Source organism: Prosopis cineraria, unplaced genomic scaffold, assembly GCF_029017545.1.
Source record: "Prosopis cineraria cultivar Desert tree isolate PC_DT_omini unplaced genomic scaffold, ASM2901754v1 PC7, whole genome shotgun sequence".
Classification (NCBI taxonomy): domain Eukaryota; kingdom Viridiplantae; phylum Streptophyta; class Magnoliopsida; order Fabales; family Fabaceae; genus Prosopis; species Prosopis cineraria.
The window spans coordinates 21685110-21692986 of record NW_026555338.1 but is presented as its reverse complement, the minus strand read 5'-3'; positions in this window follow the sequence as shown (position 1 = coordinate 21692986).

Here is a 7877-nt window from a genome sequence, read left to right as displayed (position 1 = left end):
ACAACATAAAATTAATTTCAGTTATGAATTTAATTAATGAAAATTAATTCTCGACACATTATTAAAAACTAATTCTCACACAAATATATTATTAAAAAATATTACCGTGAATTTGACTTGTAGTCAAGTACGTTTGTTATTATATAGGAGTAAGGGGCTCAATGACCAAAACGGTGTGCTTTGGTCTTTGCACCGAACCTGCGCCAGATATGTTTAGCATATGTTTCTGAGACGAACCCCTTTACTTTAATTAAAAAAAATGAGTAAGTGAAATTTGCAACTTTACACCTTTACTTATGATATTTTATACTTTTTGAATTAAATAAAAAATATTTAAATTCAAAGTTTTATTAGATATACAATATTTTAGTGATTGAGATAAGATATAAAGAGTATATTTACATAAAAGATTTTATTAACATATTTAATATAATTTTTTAAATAATGATAATCAATCTATTTATATTATTATAATTTTAATTCTAGTGTAATTATTATTTTTTAAATTAAAGTATATTGTATCCCTGGTTCCGCACGTTGGCTCTGCCATTGTATATCTATTACACTTACAAGTCTATCCTTTATGTCACTTGATGTTATAACTGACTTCTTCTTTCAAAAGGGTGTGCGCTACAAAAAGAAAAGCTTATACGAACCTTTATTTATTTATTTTTTAACCTCTGGGAATGTTTTAGAAACGTTCTGAATGCAGCCACTTCCATACACACAATTTTTTGGAATTTTTTTTAAAAGTACTTGGGGATTTTATATATATATATATATATGATAGTAAAAAAAAAATTGCCTTGGTTGATCACTATGATTATCCTTTGTGATTAACGAAATTACATTCACACAATTACAAAAAAAACCTCCGTAATCCAGAAATTCTTTTGCTATCAAACCTCAAGGCCTTCTTTGAAAATACTACATGAATTTCAGAAAGGCATGGTAGCTGGAACACTTCCCAGCTTTTGGTTGAAGCCTAGGATTCAGATTCCATTCGCGTTCTTCAAAACACCACGACAAACACTCTGACCATTTAAAAAAGTGGAACCATATGTTTTCAATCTAATAGTATCATTGCTCATTCTGTGTTGGGGCCTATTAGGTCTCTGAATATTCTAAGTTGATTCAACAACTTTAAGTCCGTATTATACAAAAAAAAAAAAGGAATAATGAGTAAATAGGACGTTGAATTATTGCTCGAAAATCATCTTAAACTTTGAACTCTTAAACTATGAAAAATAAATCCTAAACTTTTAAAATCATAATAAAATAAATCTTAACCATTAACTTTTTTGACATCATTACTGACCACGCGGGTACTGTAACAATTAAGGTTAAATTCATAGATAATGGTGTTAAAAAGTTAATGATCAAGGTTTATTTTGCTATGAATTTAAAATTTTAATATTTATTTTGCATATTTTAAGAATTTAGGGTTCAAGATGATTTTCAAGCAAAAGTTCAGAATCCTATTTGCCCATTAACTTAAAAAGAAAATTTTAACTCCCTATCCACCTTGAAAATATGTACTCTCTCCTGTCCTATTTATAAGATATATTTTAAAAGATCTATTTAGTCCTACTATAAGTCACAATTGGCTTTTTAGGTAATATTTCAAATGTATTTTCAAAATTACTTTTAGAAAGAAAAAATAACATGACATCAGTTTTTAAATTCATTATATATGAATATATTTGAAATTATTTTTAAAAACTTAATAAATGATAGAGTACAATGGCGTTATATAATTCATATAGTTGACCCCACCTAGTGAAATAAAGCTTGTTGTTATTGTTGTTGTTGAGTATATTTGAAATTTTATATATTTTTATTTCTTTTACTTTTTTGTATTAGTATTGACAATGTTGATAAAAATAACGTATAAAAAAGACTGAAGAAATATATATATATATGTGTGTGTGTGTGTGTGTGTGTGTGTGTGTGTGTATGTATGTTTGTATGTATGTATATGTATGATATACAAGAAGTCATCAGAGGGCTGCAAGCTCCTATTGTGAAAAATTCCGAGGTAATAATAACTGTTAGTTGGAATTCTTTTTATTATTATTATTATTATTAATTTTTTAAAAATATATAAAAATTGTTCTCTAGGTAGATTTCTTGCATTGTATACAGAGTTTGAGTCAAGTCATATTGCATATGACTAATAAAAATCATTTCTATAATATCAAGGATGAGCCGCATATATTATGATCTGTTTAATCATTCGAATTGATGAAAATAATAAACATTTCTCTATTTATATCTTGCTTGTATCATCCATATTTAACTATAACTCGATAAATCTTTTAACTCGTATTTTTAAATGATCTAGATTTGAAATCTAATCCCAAATTTTCCATGGCAACAGGAAAAATTGAAAGTCATATTCGAGGAAGTTTCCTTCGAGCCGCAACATCCTAAAGTCCAAGTGTTCACACGCTGTGCCTAGGATGAGCAATGAGGTTTTATTTTTAATTATCAAAATGTCTTACTCCATCTAATTCAAAATATAAACAATTTTTTTAGTTAAACTTAATCTAAAATATATAGAACTTAGTATTTGTATTTTTTTTTATTTTACCCATTATATTTATTATTCTGAATTATTGGGAACTTATGACATTTTTCTTACTCATCATAATTATTGTCAAAGTTATTTATATTTTGGATCACGAAATTACATTTTGGGACACCGATTTATGTTTTATTTTTTTCAATTATGATTCATCCCTTCTGAAACTATTACAATTTAATATCACAAGACATTGATAAAATTTTAGCCTCATAGGTTATATATATTTTTTTAATGAAATAAGTGAATTTATTTCAAAATGATGCAGACAAGGGAATTTTCTAAGGGGGGAAATAAGTTTTAGTTAAGAAAAATGACAATAAAATATCTCTAAAATATGTAAATAATAATTTAGTCTCTCAAAATACCATAATTCTCCTGAAGTTTTTAAGGACTTTTTTATTATTAATAAATTTATATAAATTACTAAATTACCTTTTTTAAAAATAAATGATTCACAAGTTTTATTTAAGTATTCACAACTTTTTTTTATATTTACAATAACACAACAATAAATAAGAAATTCAACATGCGAAGTTATAATTTATTGTTGTATTGTTGTGAATATAAAAAGAAAAGTTATAAATATTTAAACAAAACTTATAAATGATTTATTTTTAAGAAGAATAACTTAATAATTTATATAAATTTATTAATGATAAAAAAAATTTAAAAATTTAAAAAAAATTATGACATTTTAACAGATTAAATTATTATTTATATACTTTAAAATAATTTTATTATCAGTTAAGTCATTTTATATCATTGTTTTCTACCCGTAGGCAACTGTATGCACACTAGCCCAGGTGGGCCCGAAAAATGATTTCATAACTGTGGGCGATAACGAGAATCAGCACGCTGTCAGCTGGGCTTTAGCTGCTCGACCCCATAACAATGGCCGACCTTGGCTGGTCAGCTCTTTTATAATTCATGCTTTGCTTATTTATTACAACATTCCCTTTCCTGGCCTAAATTTTGGTCATATTTTTTTCCTGTTCATTGAACTCAAGCTTTTTTTATTTATTTATATGAAACTTTCCTTACTACTTTTATCTATTTGATACTTTGCTTCCACATTTTAGATTGGGTCGGATCAAAATCGTCTGGACGGGCTTGGTGAAAAGTCCACTCCACCCATTTTTGCCCCTCGCTCTTCACTGCTCCCTCTCACCCTCTCTTGAATTTTGGTGGAGAAAAAAATTAGGAGTGCAGATCATGATAATTCGGGCTAAATTGTGAAAAATACTAAGTATAAAAAGAATAGGATTTTGAGAATTTTGAACTGTAATTTTTTATTTTTTAACATAAAATGATACTTTAATTAAAAAAAATGCACATGACAACGGAAGTTATGACCACAATAAATAACCTTATCTTTTGTCCTATTCAGCAAACGGAGATAGCTTCTCACAACAACTGCCATGACCGCTACTTGTATCCAGGAAGGCAACTCAACAACTTCAATTTCCTTAATGAAGCCTTTTCCCCCAACCTGTCTTCGCTCCCACGATTACAATTCTACTAGCCTTCTTCAAGTTCGAAGTTCAACCGCTAATGCCTTGCCCTTCCATCTTCACCCTGTCCTTTTCGTGGTTGCTGTCCTGTGTTCCATAGCATATTACTTCAGTTTTGCGGCCAAGTTCATGTTTCCTGGTTTTGCTTCTCTGTTTGAAGTGCTCATGTCAGCCTCTGGCTCTTTGGCTGTTGCCTCTCTAACACCTTTAGTTCTGCAGCTTCTATGGTGGTCCATTTTCTTTATCCTCCTATTTCTCAGAGGATTCTTGAAGCTGCTTAACAAACTTCATGGCATATATGGCAATGTACGCTGACCATATCCAAGAACAATACAGCCACTCCTACCAACAGTCAATCATTAGAGGATGAAGATGGATTCAGAAGATTATGTCTTACCTTAATTTAGGTTATTTGCGTGTACCTTCTTATCTTTCTGTCTTCTCTATGCAAATGTTGTGTGTATATATTTTCTTTCTTTCTTTGGTTTTTTCTGGGGGGGTCTGCCATTTTATCGTTGAATTCCTCTTTATATGGTCATCAATGCTGTAAAATGGGAATTGAAGCTCATCAAATTCTTCTCTTGATGGTTAAACAAGGGTCATCAGTCATGTTTCAAAGGCCTTTTGGTCATGATATAGAATCTTCAGTGCTCTAACAAAATTTCTCAATCAGTATCAGACAAAGGATTATATTTTCTAGTTTTATGATTAAATCTATTGTCTGTAGCTGTGAATACTAAAACGTTGTCTCATATAATAGAGAATATCATGCAAAATGACCACTTATTTGTATATATGGAAACCCATTTATCTCCATATCAGCAACTTATAATAGGACATGGACAATTATAGGATAATTACAGATATTAAGTTGGCAGATCTACTTCAAAGATGATGGTATCATATAATCTTCTTCATTTCAGTAGAGGTTCTATCATTTCATTATTTATATTTATTAGTCTCTCAATATCTTTCACATAGATATTGAGAGATTGAAAACAAAAATTTGAATGCAAATTTAATTTTGTTGTACCTGTTTAGTTAACCAGCTAGCACATTTCTATTCAATGAGTGACTTCTCTTTAATCAGTTTCTCCATATTATCATATATGACTATAACTAATCTAGCTTTCACTATGTGCATTTTGAAATATTGAGCCATTATTGAATGGATGCTAACTAGCTCTGTGTTTTACTTCTAGTTTATTATAAATTGTTAACTTCTTTCTTTAACTTTATAGGATATAGTTGACTTTATATCATCATGTATTGCAGGTTTTGAAGCTTCTATGTCTAGGGAAAGCTAAGTGCAATGCCGACAAGTGCTTGAGGAGCTTGATGTGAATAAATCTAGGTAACTGATATCAACAAGCTTAGAGTTGATGTCATGCAAAGTATGTTTTCTAAGTTTGCAAAGATGTAACAAGTTTAATCTACAAAGATCTACAATTTTTACTGATTAGATAATTATGCTTTGGTAAGAAAGCAGAAGGTCATTTATGCATCCTTTTAGGAATTTATAGTGACCATTAAGTTTTCTCAGACTAATTTTTGTTCTGCCATATTGTTATTACTTCTCCCTTCATGGTGTATAATTTGCTAAACCTGTTATGCTTTTTTAGTCCTACTTTTAAGGATTTTTTTTTTCATTGATATGGAGGTCTTGTTGCTTTTACCATTTTATGCAAATGATGATAATTTTTGCACATTTAATTATTTCACTTGTCTTTTTTTAAACTAATTTTAAAACACATTTATTTCATTTCTCATGTGTAATGGTATAACTTATTGGAATATGGCTTCATTTCCTTAGTTATTGCTGGATGTTTAGTGATAATGCTTGGAGATGGGTTATTTAGTTATTTATCTTCGGCTTATCTTAATTTTTTCCTTACAATCTAGATCAATATCTTTGGAGATTCTCTTGTGTTTGCCTTCAATTAAGAGCTTTACCAAAATGTAACTTCTTAATGTTAGAAATCCAAATCATATTGAAATGAATGGTATTGTATTGCATCATGCCACTAGGCAATAACTGCTTTCATGGCCTTATTACTGAATAAGTTATACATTGTCCTTTTTAAAGGCCATCTAGTCCCTTGCAGTGTAATTTTTTGGCAGGTTTAAATATTTATTGGGATTACGAATGCATATGGCAGACTTAATCAGATTCTTGTTCATAATATGGAAATCTCAATTAACTCTAGAATTTAGAATCATGATCCATCTTTAGTAGAAACAGATGAGCATTTCACAGGTAACTCAAATTATACTTAATGTGATATTCATGTTAGGTAGTCTTACTTTTTTCTAATTTCGATGGACCAGAATGTGAGCAGACTGCTATGTTATTACATTGTGCGGTTCATGTTTGCTGAAGTTATTTATGATTTCAATTCCAAGGGGCCAGCAACCCATCCTCTCCTAATGATTTTTATGACAAGAAGACATCAGTGAACTTAACACGGAATGGCAGGTCAAGGATTGGAAATTAATGTTGCTTTTCGTTCCTTTAGTTGAGATTCTAAATATAGAACCAACATGTTTGTTGACTTTATGTTATTAATCTTCATAATGTTTGCTCTTCTCAGGTGTGTCTGAACATTTCTATGCTAACTTGTCTTGCATTCCTCTCATTGAACCTTTGTTTTTTTTTCCTCCACCACATCATTTATTTTTTTTCCCTTTCTCTCTATACCAAGCATTGCTTAGACTAATGAAATTCCATAGTTTGTGATCATTGATCAGAATCAATGTGCTCTGCTACAACTCAAGTTCTTTTCTTTGATCTTTAATAGAAAGCAGTGGGCCATTATGCATATATCGCCAAGTTTTCTTGAACTAATTTTTTTCTTCCATATATTACTTCTCCCTTGTTTGGGCATAATTTGCTGAACATTTTATGTTTTGCTACTCCTTCTTTTAATGATTGATATGGAGATCTTCTCAACTGACCATTTGACATATACTAATTGCTTTCCTGTTTATTTGTACTGTGATGTGTCTTTGTCTGTTTAATTTTTTCACTTGGTTTGGTTTTTTTTAGCAATTTTTTAACCTATTTATTTTTCAATGTGAATTTTTTCATTTTTCATGTGTTTACAATCTAAATTAATATATATATATATATATATATACACTTGGAGATTTTCGTGTGTTTACCTTCAAAGTTCAAACAGGAACTCGACTAAACTGTAACTTCTTAATGTTGATGTTAGAACTTCAAATCATGTTGGAATAATGATGTTTCATATATCATGCCACTTGACTATAACTACTTTCACAACCTTGTTGCTGAATAATTTATATTTTATCCTTTAAAAGTTTTTGAAACAGTATGAATATTTACTTGGATTTAAAATACTCATGGTAAGCAGGATTTATCAGATAGTTTTCATAACATGGAAATATGAATTATTTTGAACTCTAGAATTCAAAATCATAGTCTAGTTCTAGTAGAAACTAAGGAGCATTTGTAACATCCCAATTTAAATTTTAATAGTTAATTTGGGTTAATAGAAATAAAAAAAATAATATTTAGAGGTAAGAAAATTAGTAAGAAATGATTATTAAATCTAACTTAGGATATAATTCTAAAAAAATTAATTAAATAAAAAAATTTAAAAAAAATAATTAAAAAAAATAAAAAAAATATATTATTAAATTATTATTATAATAAAAAAAGGAAGAAAACGTGCCGCCGCCTCAATAGTAACAATAGTAAAGAAAAGTAATAAAAAAAAAGAAGAAGAAGAAAGAAGAGAGAGAAAAGAATAAAA